The sequence below is a fragment of the Protopterus annectens genome, chromosome 10.part0 (assembly GCF_019279795.1).
Source record: "Protopterus annectens isolate FY-2018-M chromosome 10.part0, PAN1.0, whole genome shotgun sequence".
Classification (NCBI taxonomy): Eukaryota; Metazoa; Chordata; order Ceratodontiformes; family Protopteridae; genus Protopterus; species Protopterus annectens.
Genome location: NC_056744.1, coordinates 1,090,448,038 through 1,090,467,047, shown reverse-complemented (window position 1 = coordinate 1,090,467,047; position 19,010 = coordinate 1,090,448,038).

Sequence of the window (19,010 nt, the reverse complement as noted above, 5' to 3'; positions counted from 1 at the left end):
ACAGTACTCTATAGTATGTGTCATGGGTGTGTGTGGCACAGATGACCTTGGCCACAGATCACTACAGTGGCTGGGCTTGTCTCATACATATATATGTGATCTATGATCTGAGAAGCAGCGGCACAATCTGTCGAAGGAAACAAATGTATTCATGTAGTTTTCAGGCTACACACCTATGTACTGATTGAGGTCACATGTAACCATATTTATTTGCCATGCAGATACCCAATGTGTGCAGTGCACATACTGCTTTAATCATATGTCATACCGTAGTAAAAGCAAAATCCACACTGCATTGACCACCTGTGGCACACATACACACACAGTGTTTGCAGGATTCAAACCCCTCCCTAACTATGTTATGATATTAGAGAGATACACATTAACAAGGCATGCTATATGCTTTACTGGGTGGCTTCTGTTCTCCTGATATATTTGTAGGATGCTGACATCATCAGACATTCCAAAGAGGGATGTGCCTCTTTTAATGTGTTTTCCCAGTCTCCAAAAAGTATACTCCTCTCAAAGGAAATAACACACATACACACCCCACCCCGACACACACACCCACTGTCAGCGCTTGCAAGATTCAAACCCCTATCTAACGATACTAGAGAGATACGCATTAACACGGCATGCTATATGCTTTACTCGGTGGGTTTTGTTCTCCTTGAATATTTGTAGGATGCTGACATCATCAGACATTCCAAAGAGGGATGTACCTCTTTTAATGTGTGTTTCCCAGTCTCCAAAAAGGCTACTCCTCTCAAAGGAAATCACACACACACTGTCACTGCTTGCAAGATTCAAACCCCTACCTACTTCTGTTATGATATTAGAGAGATACACATTAACACGGTGTGCTATATGCTTTACTGGGTGGTTTCTGTTCTCCTGTTATATTTGTAGTATGCTGACATCATCCGACTGGACATGGTAATGTGTGTGCACTTTCTTTTATGCAATCCCAGGAATGATCCATGTGGGTCGGCAGGTATCAACAGCTTGGACAGGACCCTATGAGTCACACCTTGTGTGATCTATCTGTGGACTCATTGACATCCCTTCATATGTCAACACACATCTATGCACAGATTGTTGGTTTTGTGGATACGACATGTGTCTGTGATGTTGATGAAGAGCTATGCAAAGTCTATGTGGGACATGTGTAGCTCTGTTCAGTGATGTATGTCCTGGGTGGCTGCCTTGCAAATGGTGTAGCATGTTTGGGAACCATGATCTGCACATGAACATACCACAGTTGGTAGGGTTGTGTGTTTGTCAGCTTCCAATAGCTCTGTTTATGACTTCAGCCATGATGCACTCCATGGCCTTGCAGATCAGACTTTATAGGCTTACTGGACTATACTTCCCATAGTGTGTTGTGCACCCACACTTGTGGGGAGTGCCATATGTTGCTGTAACACATTTGCCGATTGCAGACCCTGTGGAGTGGGTGAGGCTCAACAGACTGTTCAGGTGCAGGGTCTGTTTGTTCTGTAGTGTATGCATGACACATATTGGGAAACAATGTAATCCAATTGCTGCCATGCATTTGGCTTTGGGGGGAGCTGGTCAGCCATTCTACATGTGATATCTCCTGGTATGATGTCAGGGACTATCATCAGTGGGAGGTGGGTATGTATATATGGGCCTGTCTGACACGATGTCGGCATTGTCAGTAAGGTACAGTTGGCCCTGACTCAGGACATATATGAGTGTACATTTCTATTTATGACATGGCTGAAGGACATGTCATGATTCTCAGTCTGGACTCCTTCTCAGCTACTCTTTACAAAACACCAACAAACCTGAGCACTAATCCTGGTTATACTCTTTTACACACTTAACACCCTACTGATCCTTTGTGATCAGGCTACAGAGTATGTCATCATAATATACTGGCATGTCCAGGGGTCAGTTTCGTGTGTACTCTCCAGTCCAGCTAGTGAATATTGTGGTTATGACACAATGTCACATCTGCCTCATGTACACAGACAACCCTCTCCTCCTCCCAACACACTCAGATATATGTGAGAGATGCAACAATATTGACATACAGGCTGAGCTCTCTTGACCCATGACTAGCATGGTCTATCAGGTGGTGAATGTGACCACACATACCACATATCAGTCTCACATACACCGAAAGTGACAGCAATCAAACCACATTATCACACATACACATACTCGGAGGCTCTACATACACTCTGCCTAAGCAGCAGAGACCTCCAAAGCAGACACACAAACAACTGCTACCATACTACAATACCCACATATCACATAGTTTGCAATGTCAGTGTGCCACACAGTCACTGCCCTTCGGGCTAAACAACACACCCGATACACTTGTAATAGGTGACACTTAATGTCAGACACACTGACGTCTCCCTCACCAGGCCAAACAAGGGAATAGTCACTTTGATCTGTCTCTCAGGTGCCAGGATCCGACACATAACACATGCACTCAGGTCACTCCAAAGCAAATCCAGGACTGGCTCCATCATTGTCCATGCTGGTGCGAACAACCTCAGACGTTCCTCCCTGGACCACATGACATTATACATAGAGGAACTCTCTGATCATGTAGCCCAGGCCAGTATGACCCTGACCTTGTCTAGCATCTTACACTCACCAAGTATGATGTCTCAGTATACCAACAAACTGATCACGTTTAACAGTTGGCTAACATATTGGTGTTATTCAAAGGGGATACAGTGTCTGTCAGCCTGGGGTGACATGCTCGACATGCCACATAGCTTCCCTATGGACAGCTTGCACCTGTCACCCTTGGACATTTGAATACTGGCTAAGGCACTTGCTGCCACCATACTGCCTTATTTAAGTGGGGCTCAAAAGACAGACCCACCTCCATAGACATTACAGAGTACATGACACTGAGGGTAATGCTGCTCAACACCAGATGTATTATCCTCAAATTGACCACACTCAGGAATCTCCTCAGTATGGAGAATAGCAATATCTGTGCACTAACAGACACATGGTTCAGGCTCCCGCATGCAGACCAGCACTACCTGGTTATATTTTGTACCATGCTTTCTGACAACATAACTCGGAATGGCCAACACAAATAGGGGGAGTATCCATATACATCACAGATACACATACCTCCGAGTTGGTAGCACTGCACAAAGCATCACAGACCATACATATGCACCTAACATTGTACAAATCTGCCTTTTGGTTTGTTGCCTGTGGGCAGATCTTGCCTGTTGGACCTGTTTGTATTCTTTAAACAGTTACCAGGTCCATCAGTGTTGGGATGGTTGTCCACACAGCCTGCCTGGACCTTGCACAACCCTTCAACACAATATCCCACATGGCCATTATGCATAGGCTCACCGGCATCAATATCGACACATATCTCACACGATGGATTGCTACCTGGATCACGGATAGCACCCACATGCTCAATGTTGCAAGTGCCATGACTGACTATACACCAGTTACACATGGCATCCCACAAGGCTCAGTCCTGGGACCTCTCTTGTTCAGTATATATTTGTGTGATGCACAGGCTATCACAGGAGGGATATGGCTGCCCATGTTCGCAGATGACTGCAAACTGGGTGCCATAATCAACTATCCAGCTGGCACATGCATACTCATACAGGGTCTCACAGAGATAGGATGACTGGTGCCTGAGCCATGGCCTACGGCTACATGCCATTAGTTGCATAGTCATCCCCTTTGAGAATGACAACATTCCCACACATTACCACATAGGTAGTAATCCATTACATACGGTAGTAGTTGTTACGGGTTTGGGGACATGACCTGTTCGTATTCTCGCCTTTGACAATCACTTAGCCCACCATATCCCACATGGTTTCACATGTTGATCACGTGTGGTCATTGTGCCCCTATACTCATCACGACCATGCTTGGTTACTATGCCACATTTGGGATGTACCTTACCCGACACCTGCAGCAACTGTAATGGCCACAAATGTTACTCATCAAGCAGATGTAGGGACTCACACGGATGCCCTGCACAGTTCAGATACAGTAACTTCAGCTCTACTCAGTCACTTACCACCTACATGGATGTGTTGTGTGCCTGTAGTTTAAGGCAATATCTGACCCAGAATTAATGGGCATGCTCAACCTCTGGATATCCAACTCCCTTGGAGCTACACACTCCAGGGACATATACCTCAGCACAGATGTTAATAGGACATGCTGGGGGGGACAGATTATTATGCGAAAGGCTCCACTAACTGCGGAGTGTAGTCCCAGTTTTGCATAAGCAGAGCCACCCACTGACCACCTACAGGTGACATCTTGACAAGTGGATGGGTGATCGTATGTGTACCCATGGGATATCTTCTGGGTCCCTGCTAGACAGAGGCACAATACACTAAACGTAAATGTGCTATCTTGTGTGACCTACTATTCACGGGCACAGTGTTCTGATTTGACTGGGTTGCAGCAGCCAAACACACTCTGGCTACGCTTATACATGTCCTAGGGCAGATAGCCTAGAATCAACCTCTGAACCTATGATAATGTTCATGATGCACGATGTTTATTGCTGATACTGTTTGAAGGTTTTTATCATCTTTGCTTTCCCACTTTCTATGAACCGCTTAGGTATCTGCAGAACATATTTGATTATGACAGGGTTCCACTATATTATATACATGTCTATTGTCATATAAGTGTGTGCACAGGGCAGATTGCTGGATAGTGAGAGGTTCCTTGGTTAACACATGCAACTGCCTGATATGTGTGGCCCACTGCTGTACTCCAACATGGCCTATGTGTGTGAGCATGCCCAGTTCAGACTGTCAGTGTTCTGTTGCCTGACATTTGTCTCATGTATTCAAGTGTGTGAGCATGCCCAGTGTGACCTTTCAGTATGTTGCTGTCTGAGGTCCACTACATTTGTTGATGTATGTGTGCATGTCCAATATTAACATTTCTACTGTGTGTATTGAAAGTCAGGTTCTATTCTTACTGCAGGACTCACCTTTGTGTCATAACTCGACAGGGATTATGCTGTGCCTGCAGGGTTTCCATGGAATACTTTGCATAGACTTATCAACATTTCTTCATACAGCAAACACTGAAATACGAACTATGTCCCAAAAAGCAACGAAAAGTAAATGCAGAAGCACCAAAGTCCAATAAACTTCTTCTCTGAATGGAATAAAATTACCTCTCCGTTTGTATTAAATGTTCCTTTATTGCTGACCAACAAGTAGAAATGTGCAAAAAATAATCACTCCGTAGTGGAAAAATCCAAAGAGACAACCAACAAATAAATCAAGCGCTTTCACCCGTTACTATGACGGGCTTTCTCAAGATCTTGAGAAAGCCCGTCATAGTAACGGGTGAAAGCGCTTGATTTATTTGTTGGTTGTCTCTTTGGATTTTTCCACTACGGAGTGATTATTTTTTGCACATTTCTACTTGTTGGTCAGCAATAAAGGAACATTTAATACAAACGGAGAGGTAATTTTATTCCATTCAGAGAAGAAGTTTATTGGACTTTGGTGCTTCTGCATTTACTTTTCATTTCTTCATACAGGTTAACCACTGCAGTACTGTCATGGTTTAGTGGTTCAGTACTATGACTATAGTGCACAGTATCCTGGGTTCAAGATCTATCACAGCTTATATTTTCATACTGAGCAGACCAGACTGCTTAAGGGCCAGTAGAGCAACTTTGAGCATGTTGGCTTTTGTTCAGCTATGCCCTACTTAGACCCAGCTTGTCCAACATTGCTCAATATTAACCATCATTGCTGAACGTTGGCCAATATTACTCAACATTGACCACATTTGTACTAGTTGGTGTGTGCAGTTTTGTTTACATATACTAAATGGTGGTAAATGCTGTTTAGCACTGCTTTTTAATGTTTAACACATGGCAATCATGCCTCAGGTGTTGATGCAGGGCTGCCTATGTCGGATGCACATGCTACACTCCCTATACATGTTTGAAAGCAGGTAGTGTCAATGTAGGCATCCCTTTTACTATATGTGTGGGTCAGAGAGAGGTATCATTTCCAGAGTTCCTACTGAGCCAGTGTATGTGCTATGTGTTGCCTCTTTGCCAAGGCCAAAGCATACTGGGCATGCCTCCTTCTGCCTACTGGGGAAGGCTCAGGTTGTTCCTCCTCCGAGTCACGCTCTGTCTGTGATGGCCTTGGCAATGGTGGGGGGCTGTTTGGCCCGGGCCTATGCTGGTCCTGCTGCAGCTGTTTTCGCAGGATCATATTATGTAGCATAGCGCATACCATGACAATTTGGGTACATGTAGTTGGTGAGTACTGCAAGGCTCCACCAGATGTGTCCAGGCACCAGAACCGTGACTTGAGCAGCCCAAACAAATGCTCAATTACATTTCGTGTTTGTGCGTGTGCCTCATTATGGCGTTCCTGTTCAGGTGTGTGTGCGTTTCTGATGGGTGTCATCAGCTATGGCTCCAGTGCATAGCCAGCATCCCCCATTAGGTGTCCATGTGGGATGTCCCCATTGGCAAATGTCTGGAACAGCTGCGTCAGATGCCAGATATGGGAATCATGGTAGCTTCCAGGGCAGCCAGCACACACATTCAGTATTATGCCCTGGGCATCACACATGACCTGGCAGTTGATGGAGGGGAAGCCCTTGCTGTTGAAGTAGACCCTACCCCGCTCACCGGCTGGTGCTTTGACACATATGTGCATGCAGTCTATTGCACCCACTACCTCAGGGTATTCCGATATTTGCTGGAAGAGACACATATTGCTGGCCAATACCTCACGGGAATTGGGGAAGTATACACAATCACCGACATGTGCTGACATGGCATCCAGGAACTGGTGCAGTACCCTGGATGCTGATGCCTGTGATATCCCCATCATATCACCAGTTGGTCTCTGGGAGGTACCTGTTGCTAATATTCTTAGGCCAACACATACCTTGGTTTCCACTGGGATGGGTTTCCCTCTGTTGGTTCTGTGTGTGAGGCGTGGCCTGCACAGCTCAACACTTTGCTGCAAGAGGTCTCTGTCCACTGTATAGCGCTCCACTATCTCCAGGTCATGTAGCCCCTGGTAGGTTACCCTGGGCTTGTACACTCTTCTCTGTCTCCTCACTGTGGGTTGTCCAGCAGCATTTGCATTATCACCACCCTCAGCATGTTGCATATGTCGCCTTATAACAGCAATGGCAACCCCTAACATTTTTTGTCTCAGTAAAACTTTTTCAGTTTTCACTTCTATTAGCTTACTGCAGTGTTGCAGTGTCTCTTGAGAGAAACATAATGGACTGTTGTTTGCAAAGTTTTAAGTGCTGGGATGGGCTGGGCAAGTGTTCTGCCTGGGTAATTGCCTGATTCTGATTGTTTGCACCTGCTAGCTCTGCTAGTACTCCCTGGTAACTTCCCTACTATTTGGTGTGCTTCCTTTTTCCTTTCTGTTTCCCGAGGGGGGAGCGCCGTGCACACAAGCGCAAACACGTGCACAGCAGCTCACATGCGTGCACACATGCTTACATGGACTAAAACTTGCAAACCCACTTTCAACTGTTTACACAGCTTTACATATGCTTACTCAAGCTTACACACGTGCACACTGTCTTACTCGGGTTTACTGGCACACAAACGCACGCATGCATGCTCATCAAGAAACATTGGTGTTATCCACGGCATACACCTTCCATTTCTTGACTTTACCTAGCCTACCTGTTGACACACCTCTTTCAATAATATGTAATTGTCAGCTGACACATGACACTTTGCTCCAATGAGCTTCACTCCTTTCATACATACCCCCCTTGTGATGTCACCTATCTTCTACTCTGTTACTCCCCTTATCCTACTCCTACATTCCACTGACTGTGCTCATTTCCTATGTAAACTTGCGATTCAATATCCTAACTCTCATTTACATAGGATTGCCTACTAATGCTTGGTTACATCTCTTAGACTGAGCTTCCCCCCTTAGCAACCTCTACTCGGTGGCCATGTTGTCTTCAGCCTGCCATTCACTTGCATTGTAAATTCATTTTAGCTATAAAATCCACATTTGTGGATCTTAATTATTAATTTTCTGTTTTTTAGGGCGCAGCGTGTTTGCGCGGCGCTGTGCTACGGTTAAACCGCTGAAATCGGGATGAAAAAAAAAAGTTATTTTATTTCTATTTTGCATCACTTCCCATTGCCAATGGCCATATTTTTGGCCATTGGCATGCTTCCTCCTATAAATGCATGCTTTTTTTGCAGCTGTCACGGCTCCGTTTTGCTATTTGCAGAACCGTATTCAGTTATCAACTGAGTACATTTCTGCAAATAACACTACTCCTACTTGGACAGGTTCGGGTTTCCAGGATCGCAAATTTATCTCATTTGCATAGCTTTCACCTGCAATTGAGGTAATTTGCATATCCAAGCCCTGTCCGTGTAGGACTAGTTTGGAGAGCTCAGTTGCACGCCCCTACCGGCTGTTCCTGGATCGCTCGGCGGACATGTTGGCTGCATGGAGTCTTACTCTACTCTTAGACTCTGTGCAAGCCTTCGTGAATCAAGCCCAACATCTTGCCCTTTCTAATACTGCCTATTATTAGCTGGTAAGTCCCTTAGTTAAAGAGGCCAGACGGAAAAAAAAATCTGTATCTCATAAGGAGTTATGGGTGTAAACCGGAAACATACATAAAAGGCATTTTAGGCCTGAGTGAGTTTATAGATGTATAATTGAGGCATATGCACCCTCTCTGTGGAAAGAGTCCTATATCATCTCCCTCCATAAAGGCAACATCTCAATAGATGTAACCATCTTTTGATCAACTGGAATACTATCCTCTCTCTCAAAATTATTAGAGAAATGCATTCACAAACAACTACTCCCACACCTCCTTCAGATTCAACTTTTAACACCCACTCAGTATGGCTTTCAGCATGGACACAGTACAACATCTGCCTTACTGTATGGACACCATAAATAAATCCAGGGGCTCAGGTAAATATGTTTCCACTCTCTTCCATGATCTGTGTAAAGCTTTTGATACAGTCATTCATTCTAAATTCTTTAATCAGCTATACAGTACTGGTCTTTCCCCTACCTCACTTAACTGATTCCTTAACTTCTAATCCAATAAACAGCAATTAGTAAAATAGCAAGGCTCCCTTTCACCATATCTGCACAACACCGCAGCTGACCCATAAGGCTGTCTTCTTGGTCCTCTCCTTTTCAAGAACTGTATCAATAACCTACATACATCATTCTGTCAACTTCTCTCATCCAGTATGCTGATGACTCCACACTCATTTGCTCATCCAATAACCTGTTACATCTACAACAAATTACACAAAAGTCTTTACTTCTGTTGGAAATTGTCTTACTACTTCCCAATTTCCATTTAACCCTAAAAAGCAACCCTCCTGGACATGAGCAATCATTACTAAATACAATCCTGGGTATTGACTAGCATATCTATGGTATTACTTTGGGATGAAATGGCTAGGCTTGAAATGACCTCTGGGTTGATAGCCTAGTAAAGTCCTATGATCCTGTGATCCTGAAATACTGTACATGGATCTTTTCTCTCTCTGGGCCTCAACTGAATATAGGTATTGTTGACCTAAGCAGACTTCCCTGGTCAAGAAATATAAATACATAAATAAATAAATAAATAAATAAATAAATAAATAAATAAATAAATAAATAAATCATGTGGTCTCATACCCAGTATGTCAGAAGGAGCACAAAGTACCCCCATGGCTTCCTGGATGAAGATACACTCTGCACTGGCTCTCACCCCAGCTGCTGATACTCATAATGAGGGATGAAGAGTCCTGTGTACCAAGAGAAGAAGGATTTTGATGGTCAGCAGGTACAGGAGCAAATAAAATGTAAAAAAAAAACATAACCAACTGACTTATACTACAAATGGATGTGGATTATCATGCAGCAGAAATGATGAAATGCCTTATCCATATCCAACATTGTATTAAGCAACATGTTCATTCCAGCCTTTAATGGGGGAACTTCTAAGCTATATGCAACAGTACTTTCCAGTATAATAGTGAAAAAGATAATTCCATTTTGATTAAAAAGACAAAAAAAATTCTTGTGAAGTTATATGAGTGTCACTGCCAATAACAGCATGTTTGGTTAACCCATAAGCAGAAAACAGTCATCTTAACCGACTAATTGCAAGTCGTTATATAGTATTAGCCATGCAAAAACCCTACACTACTCATAAATGGACTTGCAAAATCAGTATGCAGATTTTATCAAAATGCATCTTGATATTCTTATGTATAAAGCAGTACCTGTCTAATTTTCAGTTCTATTTGACACAATGCACATTCTTTACATGTATTTCATCATTTAACTTTGAATGCGAAACAATATTTCATAGCATTTTTACTAAAACTGGAAGGGACATTTTTGTAAATTCAGAAGTTGTATGCATAAACACCAGGGAAATTAAAGTATATGAATCCCCAGCCATGTGAAAGATACAAAAATATTAAATGTGAATGATAAAATGAGAATGCAAAATGTGAATTAACAACTTCAGGAACATAGGTATAGATAAATGACAGGAATAACAGGTGGAGACACACAAGAACTAAAATTCTAAAAAATTAGAAAAATGCAAAAAAAAAAAGTTAGGAAATTGAATACATACAACCACACACGCACGCATGCGTGCACATACACAAATGTGCATATCTTCAAAAACCGCAAAGCTTTGTGAGAAAAGAATGAATGGATCATGGTCCACAACTTTTTCTTATACTCAGAGTGTATATAATCATTCATGCTGTATATAAAGCTCTGAGTAGAAACATCTTCTTGTGGCCAGTGATATAGACTCATCCATGTCCTGCTGTCTCTGTAAGGCTCTATCAGAGATAGTGATGAAAACAAGTACCGCAGCCTATCAGTGCCCTCATGTTATAATGCTAAGACTTTGTACACTTCTGAGTCAACTTCCTTGCTGTGTGCACTAACCAAACTCCATAGTGAGAATGCCTACAGTGGCGGTACTCTTTTCTACCTGCAGAACATTAGGCCCTGTCTCTGTGGACTCCTTAGCAGAGCTTTGTTCAAAGTAATGCAAAATTGGACCCTCTACTGATAGAACATTTTCCTTGATGCTAATGAAAGTGTTTAATTTCTGTTGCTGGTAGATAGATGAGCATCAGAATCATATTCACCTATATAGCAAAACCTGCATCATTGTCATCCTGGTTGCCTGCACTAGGCCCATGAGAGACATCATGAATAGCAGAACTGAAAACTGATGTGGGTGACCTTGGGAAGTCATTGCGCGGCACATTTATGACAGCCATCTTGACATCTGTGATTACATGTTGTGGCTTCTGGGTCACATTTAAGACTTCTGTTCCATCCGAGCAACATATAGTAGTAAAAGGGACATGATGATCTGACATCCTTAAAATATACATGTCAAGGCTATACCATAAAAATACCTATTGCACTATTGTGTGTGCAGCTTGCTTTATTTATAAGAACATGGGTCAAATTGTATGAACACGTCCAAAACATTGTTAATGCAATAATGGCTTACATAAATAAAGATATCTGAGTAACTGACAGTTGAAACTTGCATGAGAGAATACTTTCCTGTCACTGTTATTCCACAGCCATATATACTGCTGAAATGCAGATATATGAGCATATTAACAATGCAGTGAAAAATGTGTATTTATTACTAGGACTTTAAAACATTAATCCTGCCATTATCAGCAATACTAGCTGCACACCACATTAGTTTGAACAAAGTGACGGGTCCAAAACGTTGAGTACATTTACAGTGTTAGAGGCTGTTTTACTGGGATTGTGTGTGCACATATATGCTGTCCCTTTAACACTACAGTGTTAAGCAAATGTATGTCCCCAGCATTGTGTGAAAGAGATATTATGTAACACCCAGGCAGATGAAAGCAATTGTACAATTGTACAGTTTGTATCTTATGGATGTTATGGATGTGTTTTGATGTTATAGATCCATATTATCAAGATTACATGACAGACCTTGATGGGTCATCTGTGTCAAATGTATTGCGCTGCTGCTGTGTAGCTGTGGAATTATTCGGAGGAGTGGGAGTGGGACATGCTGTATGAAATACTGGGATTTAAATATTGTGCACTAGCTGTTACAATGTAGCTTTGCTTGATTATTGATGCACTGTGGAGCTCTGACATACTGAGAGTATAGAAGTTTCCTGACCCCCTGGCCAAATGTCCCTGGATAATATCATCTTGGGTCTTCCCTGAAAAGAGGCTAAATATAAATATTTAAGTAAATATTTGAGGTTTGTGGTGACATCACTTTTCTGCACATAATATTCCTGCCTGTCCAATTATATATTTGTAGATCTTGGAAACATATACATATGTTTTACTCTGATCTATCAGATAATACTTCACAGAACTGTGCTTCACACTAATCACTTAGAGTAGCTCATAATGGCAACTGCAGTAGACATGTTCAAATTACAATCAGCTATGACAACAATAAAGCAATCTGGGGGGCAAAAACTCCTGTACCCCCAATTCTCCCACTCCTTATTTTATTATTCTCACACAAAGATTATTGTGCCACAAAGAAAGAGTGACTAAACTCCTGTCACACTTCACTTGTGGTACACCAGCCTTATAAGCATCTATATAAAAGGTCCCTCTACTGGGTAATGAGAAAGAAAACACGAACACATGACAGCTTGAGGCAATGTGCTAAAGTAACTGCGATTCAAGATGCTGTGTTTTGGAGAAGTATTTGCAAGTTATTTTACAGTGGTATAGTTTAATGTCTGAACAGCAAATAATGCAGGTATTGGAAAAATGCCAATAGTGAGAACCCCTGTGGTGGCTTTAGGTTTTGTTCCTCAGCAGGAAACAAGTCTGTATATGGCCATATTTATGTCAAACAGCTGTGCTATGATACTTGGACTTTATCTTTCATTGACATTGACCATTTCTATTATTCTAGCCTAACAGACATCATCTGGGAGGAGTTCTTTATTCGAAAAATATATGTATGTGTGTGTATGCCACATGCATGCATACATGCATGCTTCTTTGTGAGTGCGTGTGTGTGTGTGTGTGTGTGTGTGTGTGTGTGTGTGTGTGTGTGTGTGTGTGTGTGTGTGTGTGTGTGTGTGTATGCACATGCTGAAGGAATCCTTGGGTACAAGTATGTTTATTGCCAAATATGTGGTCAACAAAGGAGTTACTATTATTACCCAGCACAGGTACACTTTTCACTACCTGTTTCACTTTATGTTTGGAATCATTGCCATGACTGGGAGTGGGGCTATACATACATTATCCATTAACTGACTATACATCACTTGTGCCATTTATAGCTGATATGCAATCTGCCTGTAGAATTACATTACCTAGCAAACGACTATATCATACTTGTTTATGTTATAACTACTTTATGATTTGCCTGTAGGATTGATGGAACAAGCATCATTAGGAGAACTAGGCTCAAAACTCACTGGCTGCATTATACCTGAAGATATTTAAAACCTAGGCACCATCATGACACCTCTCTAATACAAGAAAGATAGTGTGAAAAAGACACAGATAACACAAACAGCAACATTAACACAGATAGATGGACACTGTATCATACACATTTTGTATACATTCAGCTGCATGTCCAGTGTCCTGTCAGCTGAACAGGCGATACCATACATGATTGTGGGGGTCTATATTATAAGCGTGAATGCTTAGGTTGTCAAATACAGCATGATTGACACCTAATAAGTGAACACACAATTCACTGAAACCTCAAAACACAGAAATACACATTACCGAATTGTTATGTTTGGCCAACAACGTTCCAACCACTAACGAAAACAAAACATACCCACTACACCGCTTGCTACATACTACCCACCCAAACAAAATAAATAAACCACATACATACACTTACCTAAACCCTACTTCTAAACCTACACTAACCAACCCTTACATACATTACTTTCTATGCACTTACCTTAACCCATACCCTAACTCTAAGGTCCGTAACTATTGCACACTTACCTTAATAAGCTATACCCAAGCAAAATAAATAATCCACACACATACACTTAACAAAACCCTACTTCTAATCCTTACATACATTACTATCTATGCACTTACCTTAACCCACACCCTAACTCTAAGGTCTGTAACTGTTGCGTACTTACCTTACGGAGCTATAACGCAGAAAGGCCAACTATGCCGAATCAGGATTTCGAATGTCACTGTTTCTGGCATTTGGTGTACTTGCGGTTCACTTAATCAGTGTCGATCATGCCATATTTGACAACCTAAGCATTCACGCTTGCCATATAGACTCGCTTGTGAGACATGGCAAAGAACACAGAAAATGCTTAGTATTTAAGGGCTTTTGGTGAGAAGCAAGTCAAAAATTTGACACACAAATGTTTGACACAGAAATGTTTGACATTGAAAGCTGTAAACACTAATGTATGACTATCTTTGATTATACCCTAATTGTAAGTTTGCAGAATCTTGAAAAATTCTCCATACTCTTGAGGCATAGCCATCTCACAATCAATAGATACCAATGATGTGGTGGATGCTGGAGGCGATGTCCACCTGTAAATATTGTTTTGATAGTGTTACAGTGACTTTTAGTGTTGAAAGTGTACTACCAGTGTTGAACATTTGTGAATCTTAAGTTTTGTTGTTGGCTTCATTGATGTTAATGAACACAAAATGTAGCCACAGCTGGGTGAAGATGCAGATATGATGCAAACAGAGGGGCAGGACATAGTTAGCGACATAAATGTAGTGTTGGAATTTGTTAACAAAAAATGTCTATTCACAAAGGACTTCAGCGCTTAGAACTGTTATTTGAATGATAAATAGACAGGCTTCAGGGGAATGGAGGCTTTATCAAGCCTCTCTAGTATCACTATCCCAGCGGCAGTATTTTTATTCTTTGACATCGTCTATGCAAATAGCCTTGATGGCCGAAGTCTTGGATGTCTCAGAAATGTCTTCAAGCAATTTACCTGAACTAGCCGCTAGGCATAGGAAAAGGGTATTCATAAGTTTGTACTTTATTCATGTCCCTAATGAATCTTGCTATTGGGGTTGTTCTTGAAAAGGGTTTGAGACTGGAAACCTTTTGTAGTTATGCATGTAGCAGCTGAAGACATGTAAATGACAAAGAAACATGGATCTTGTTGAACTGATTACAGATCTGACATAGGTTCATAGGTTCATAGGTTGCAAAATCAGTATGCAGATTTTATCAAAATGCATCTTGATATTCTTATGTATAAAGCAGTACCTGTCTAATTTTCAGTTCTATTTGACACAATGCACATTCTTTACATGTATTTCATCATTTAACTTTGAATGCGAAACAATATTTCATAGCATTTTTACTAAAACTGGAAGGGACATTTTTGTAGATTCAGAAGTTGTATGCATAAACACCAGGGAAATTAAAGTATATGAATCCCCAGCCATGTGAAAGATACAAAAATATTAAATGTGAATGATAAAATGAGAATGCAAAATATGAATTAACAACTTCAGGAACATAGGTATAGATAAATGACAGGAATAACAGGTGGAGACACACAAGAACTAAAATTCTAAAAAATTAGAAAAATGCAAAAAAAAAAAGTTAGGAAATTGAATACATACAACCACACACACACACACACACACACACACACACACACACACACGCACGCATGCGTGCACATACACAAATGTGCATATCTTCAGAAACCGCAAAGCTTTGTGAGAAAAGAATGAATGGATCATGGTCCACAACTTTTTCTTATACTCAGAGTGTATATAATCATTCATGCTGTATATAAAGCTCTGAGTAGAAACATCTTCTTGTGGCCAGTGATATAGACTCATCCATGTCCTGCTGTCTCTGTAAGGCTCTATCAGAGATAGTGATGAAAACAAGTACCACAGCCTATCAGTGCCCTCATGTTATAATGCTAAGACTTTGTACACTTCTGAGTCCTCAACTTCCTTGCTGTGTGCACTAACCAAACTCCATAGTGAGAATGCCTACAGTGGCGGTACTCTTTTCTACCTGCAGAACATTAGGCCCTATCTCTGTGGACTCCTTAGCAGAGCTTTGTTCAAAGTAATGCAAAATTGGACCCTCTACTGATAGAACATTTTCCTTGATGCTAATGAAAGTGTTTAATTTCTGCTGCTGGTAGATAGATGAGCATCAGAATCATATTCACCTACATAGCAAACCTGCATCGTTGTCATCCTGGTTGTCTGCACTAGGCCCATGAGAGACATCATGAATAGCAGAACTGAAAACTGATGTGGGTGACCTTGGGAAGTCATTGCGCGGCACATTTATGACAGCCATCTTGACATCTGTGATTACATGTTGTGGCTTCAGGGTCACATTTAAGACTTCTGTTCCATCTGAGCAACATATAGTAGTAAAAGGGACATGATGATCTGACATCCTTAAAATATACATGTCAAGGCTATACCATAAATATACCTATTGCACTATTGTGTGTGCAGCTTGCTTTAATTATAAGAACATGGGTCAAATTGTATGAACACGTCCAAAACATTGTTAATGCAATAATGGCTTACATAAATAAAGATATCTGAGTAACTGACAGTTGAAACTTGCATGAGAGAATACTTTCCTGTCACTGTTATTCCACAGCCATATATACTGCTGAAATGCAGATATATGAGCATATTAACAATGCAGTGAAAAATGTGTATTTATTACTAGGACTTTAAAACATTAATCCTGCCATTATCAGCAATACTAGCTGCACACCACATTAGTTTGAACAAAGTGACGGGTCCAAAACGTTGAGTACATTTACAGTGTGAGAGGCTGTTTTACTGGGATTGTGTGTGCACATATATGCTGTCCCTTTAACACTACAGTGTTAAGCAAATGTATGTCCCCAGCATTGTGTGGAAGAGATATTATGTAACACCCAGGCAGATGAAAGCAATTGTACAATTGTACAGTTTGTATCTTATGGATGTTATGGATGTGTTTTGATGTTATAGACCCATATTATCAAGATTACATGACAGACCTTGATGGGTCATCTGTGTCAAATGTATTGTGCTGCTGCTGTGTAGCTGTGGAATTATTCGGAGGAGTGGGAGTGGGACATGCTGTATGAAATACTGGGATTTAAATATTGTGCATTAGCTGTTACAATGTAGCTTTGCTTGATTATTGATGCACTGTGGAGCTCTGACATACTGAGAGTATAGAAGTTCCCTGACCCCCTGGCCAAATGTCCCTGGATAATATCATCTTGGGTCTTCCCTGAAAAGAGGCTAAATATAAATATGTAAGTAAATATTTGAGGGGTGTGGTGACATCACTTTTCTGCACATAATATTCCTGCCTGTCCAATGATATATTTGTAGATCTTGGAAACATATACATATGTTTTACTCTGATCTATCAGATAATACTTCACAGAACTGTGCTTCACACTAATCACTTAGAGTAGCTCATAATGGCAACTGCAGTAGACATGTTCAAATTACAATCAGCTATGACAACAATAAAGCAATCTGGGGGGCAAAAACTCCTGTACCCCCAATTCTCCCACTCCTTATTTTATTATTCTCACACAAAGATTATTGTGCCACAGAGAAAGAGTGACTAAACTCCTGTCTCACACTTCACTTGTGGTACACCAGCCTTATAAGCATCTATATAAAAGGTCCCTCTACTGGGTAATGAGAAAGAAAACACGAACATATGACAGCTTTAGGCAATGTGCTAAAGTAACTGCGATTCAAGATGCTGTGTTTGGGAGAAGTATTTGCAAGTTATTTTACAGTGGTATAGTTTAATGTCTGAACAGCAAATACTGCAGGTATTGGAAAAATGCCAATAGTGAGAACCACTGTGGTGGCTTTAGGTTTTGTTCCTCAGCAGGAAACAAGTCTGTATATGGCCATATTTATGTCAAACAGCTGTGCTATGATACTTGGACTTTATCTTTCATTGTCATTGACCATTTCTATTATTCTAGCCTAACAGACATCATCTGGGAGGAGTTCTTTATTCGAAAAATATATGTATGTGTGTGTATGCCACATGCATGCATACATGCATGCTTCTTTGTGAGTGCGTGTGTGTGTGTGTGTGTGTGTGTGTGTGTGTGTGTGTGTGTGTGTGTGTGTGTGTGTATGCACATGCTGAAGGAATCCTTGGGTACAAGTATGTTTATTGCCAAATATGTGGTCAACAAAGGAGTTACTATTATTACCCAGCACAGGTACACTTTTCACTACCTGTTTCACTTTATGTTTGGAATCATTGCCATGTCTGGGAGTGGGGCTATACATACATTATCCATTAACTGACTATACATCACTTGTGCCATTTATAGCTGATATGCAATCTGCCTGTAGAATTGCATTACCTAGCAAATGACTATATCATACTTGTTTATGTTATAACTACTTTATGATTTGCCTGTAGGATTGATGGAACAAGCATCATTAGGAGATCTAGGCTCAAAACTCACTGGCTGCATTATACCTGAAGATATTTAAAACCTAGGCACCATCATGACACCTCTCTAATACAAGAAATATAGTGTGAAAAAGACACAGATAACACAAACAGCAACATTAACACAGATAGATGGACACTGTATCATACACATTTTGTATACATTCAGCTGCATGTCCAGTGTCCTGTCAGCTGAACTAGCGATACCATACATGATTGTGGGGGTCTATATTATAAGCGTGAATGCTTAGGTTGTCAAATACAGCATGATTGACACCTAATAAGTGAACACACAATTCACTGAAACCTCAAAACACAGAAATACAAATTACCGAATTGTTATGTTTGGCCAACAACGTTCCAACCACTAACGAAAACAAAACATACTTCCCACTACACCGCTCGCTACATACTACCCACCCAAACAAAATAAATAAACCACATACATACACTTACCTAAACCCTACTTCTAAACCTACACTAACCAACCC